Below are 4,244 nucleotides of genomic sequence, written 5' to 3' on the forward strand. Positions count from 1 at the left end.
TTAAATTTTAAATTAAAAATAAACTATATATATATATATATATATATATAATTCTTTCATGTAGAATATTAAATAATACTCTTTTAAAATAGCTAGATATTTCAATATTTTGAATATATTTTAGCGAGAATTAGTAGTATATCTCTTAATTTATAATACTTAAGCCGGTATTCATAGTCCGTTTTTATTACAAGATTGTCTTGAGTAATATCTTAATATGGATCTTAATATGGATATCTGTGATTTTTTTTTTATGCTATGGCAGCAAATTGATGACATAAATCGGACAGAGTCTGCTGCATAATCTGATGGTAAATTGGCAGCAGAAACCGAGCAAAATCTGCTATTTTTATATACGGTCTTGCTATGAAATAAACTTGCTTCTCGTAAGAAGAAAACATCCAAGAGTTCTATAAGAATTAGCATATGTAAATCGAATAAGCAAAACTCCTAGAGATTTCCAAGTTCTTTCAGAGTGTGCTTTCTGAATCTCCGAATATTTTATATTTTTTTTGATAATTTTATTAATTTCTCATGTACGAGAGCCGTTTGAAAAGTTGTGAGCCTCAACATGAAAATGGCATTACTCGTTAAAATCATTCTAGTACTACAATTGTACATGTTTTGCAAAATATCTGTGAAAAATTGTAATCATTTTGAACGCTCAGTTGTTGTTTGACAGTCATTTGTGCTAGTCATTTGCAAAATATCTGTGAAAAATTGTAATCATTTTGAACGCTCAGTTGTTGTTTGACAGTCATTTGTGCTAGTTGATGTCAGTGTTTTTATAAAAATGGAAAAAATATCGATGATTCCACAACAAAAATTTACGAATTACGGTTCGAATTAATTAACTACCCGTATTCATCAGATTTAATCCCCACATTTTCCTGTTTCCTAGCTAGGCTCAAAGTTAGGTTCGGAAGACACAGATTCATCAAATGAAAACACACAACCCACACAGCAAAAATTGATCCTAAATACATCCTACAGATATATATCGAGGAATTTTCAAACATCCACCAGAATATGTACCTAAAAAAACTTAGAAGAAATTTAAGATACTGAGGATGTATATATATATATATGTATATTCGTATATTTATTCTACTATAGGATATCATCGTTTAAATATATAATATAATTTGGTACAATAATATTAATAATTGTAAGTTGTAATTTTTACTCTTATAACGTGGATTTAATTTGAAAATAAATACATATAATCTGATTATGTCATAATTTTCTAATTAGTTTTCAATATAATTTCATATTGTCAGTATTTCAAATTGTTGATATCGCAATAAAAAGTAAATTTGTTTTGGCAGTCCAAAACGTCTAAATAAGATCATCGGATTAAAAAATAGTGATGTGACGTATAATACATAAACATATAAAAGTGAAGTGGTATCATATATACATAGAATATCTATATATAATACACAGAATATGATACGTTCCCAACCCTGTTGGGCACTACTGCGCAAACTTTTTTATAAGGATACATCCGCGTTTCGGTATGATACAAAATGCAGGAAATATGCATCACAGAAATTAACTATAAATAACTATAAATAACTTAGAGAAATCATCATGCACGACAATATGAAATCGTGGTCGGACAAAATCAAAAGATTACGTATGTGCTTACACGTATACGGACGATAGAGTCTGAATCTCGGCAGGAAGAAATTGCGATAGCAGCACAGTTAAAAGTGATTGTTGGTGCTTGTGCACAAAAAAAAAATTAATTGAGTGGTACAGCAAACCTATATCTTATTGCGCGAATTCAACATCTATAACTAAGAAGATTTGATTTAATAAATCGCTAATGTTATTCAGCTCGATTTTGCTACTTTAACATAAAAAATTGACTGTCTATATATTACGATTGTAGATTTGCTGAATCAGTGAAGTTTTCAGCTGTGTTTTTTTTTGTGTGATTCTTAATCCGCTTCATTCAGCTAATCCGGAAAAAAATCAAGGACCCTGGCAGCGCTGAATTTTTCGATCGGTAATCAAACCAGAGTGCGGATCGTGAACAGTATCTGTCCAGACTATGGCTGTGGTCAAAATCTCGCTACAAATGCTTTGAAGCATTTGATGGACCAATTAGAAAAAAGAATTTTATAAACTGACCAATTAAAAAACGCTTCAAAGTGTTTGCAGCAACGCGTTGATCATACCCTACGAAATATTATTACGAGTCCATCTTACGTATGTGTGTACGTGATCGCGATTTCTCCTAGCCGTCGTCGCGAATAGTCTGATCATGAATTTATCGAGAAGACTCAGGGTGAGACGAAAGGCACTCCTAGGCGAAGTCTCAGAGCGATCCAGGGACTTGAGTTCCCCTAGACAACATCACTATCCGGATATTCGTTATAACGCTTTCACTCTCGCGCTATTTAACGTTTTCTATCAAATAGAAAACATTAAATAGTGCAAGAGTGAAAGCGTCAAGTGTACTGTAATCTGATAAACATTAATGAGAGCGATAATGAAACCAATTGTACTGTAACTAATAAATGTTAATGAAATACGGAACATCAGTGGAGATATTAAGATCAGGGAGATGTTGTCTTCCTGATCTATAAGATAATTCCATTTAAAAAGTACTTTCAGAGGCTCCATGATAGTCCATGAGCACACTTTGATCAAACTAATAGTGAATTCAATTGGATCGCATTCAATGCATACTGGTGCACATTCCCTGATGAAAATAAAAATCGGTGTAATGGAAGAGTAACAAAAATGTGAACGAAACTTCTAGAAGGCGAAAATTGAAATATCAAAATGTAAAAGAAGTAAATGTAATTTTAAGATATTTTTCAGTGTTCTTTGTGAAACATTTTCAAGATGTTTCTTAAAGAACTCTTAAAGAGAAAAAGAGATATTTTAAAAGTTGTCTTATATATCAATTTTAGATATTTTGCTCAACTAAAAAAAATATTGCGAAAATTGCAAAATGGTAGACTTTTCGATTCAATTTTTTATGAATTTTTTAGGAATTTTTATTAGGAATCATATACTATATGATTAGTGGGCATTATTTAAGAAACATCCTGTATATGTTTATGTATATATATATATTAATGTGTATATGTATATATTAATGTGTATATGTATATAGTCGAACCTCTATAAAAGTAACTTGTTGGGACAGATCGCCTCCGTAAAATGCGCGTCCGTAAATGCGCATGCGCGAACATATGTGTGCGCTTACTATGGGAGGTTAAGACATTTAGGATGAAATCGCGATGCAGAAAACGATTGCGCAATAGAGAATGCGTTATAGAAGCAATCAATCAATTCGGAAGAACGCAAAATAACGCTGATTGATTGTTTCTATGATACCTTCTCTATTCCGCAGTCGTTTTTCACATGATTTTACTCTTATGGAGATCAAAACAAAATGGAGATTAACTTTACGGAGGATTAACTTTACGGAGGACTGTACCTATATATATTTTAAATGATTTGTGTATATAATTTAATCACTAATATAATATTTGATGACATAAAATTTTTCATGCATGAATATGTATAAATATATATAAACATACATAAATATTTATAAACATATATAATCATATACGAAATATATCCATACTTGTTCATACATGTTCGTACATCTCTTTTTTATTGTAAAATTACTTTTTAGTATATCTAAAATAGAAATTATACTAGTAATGTAAAACATAAAAATTAAAGGGATGTTTTCGCATTATATGTTTAAAAAGAAAAAAAACAAGTTTGGAAAAATGTAAAAAAAAATTCTCATAAACACAATTATGTATAATTATAATACATACAAGTAATTTTTTTACATTTCTTCAAACTTGATTTTTTTCTAAAACAATAGTATGAAAATGAATTTAATTAGTTTTAATGTTTTCACTATTATTATTTCTATTACATTAAAAAATAATTTTACAAAAGAAAGAGGGATGTATGAACATGATGAAAAACATATTTCATATTATTATACATGTTTATGAATATTTATGTATGTTTATACATATTTATACATATCTATGTATGACAAATTTTTTACCGAATAAGATCGAGTGAAATATACACACGCGCGCATTCAGACACAAAGTTATAATTTTATCTCTATGAAAAAAATAGTTATGTGTAAGCACAAATATAAATTTAGACAATAAAAAAAAATAGTATTAAATAACAATAAAATAAATGCAAAGAACAAAATTGTCTCTAAAATATATATATATATATAT

Source organism: Atta cephalotes (genome assembly GCF_000143395.1).
Source record: "Atta cephalotes unplaced genomic scaffold scaffold00023, whole genome shotgun sequence".
In the NCBI taxonomy this organism is placed as follows: domain Eukaryota; kingdom Metazoa; phylum Arthropoda; class Insecta; order Hymenoptera; family Formicidae; genus Atta; species Atta cephalotes.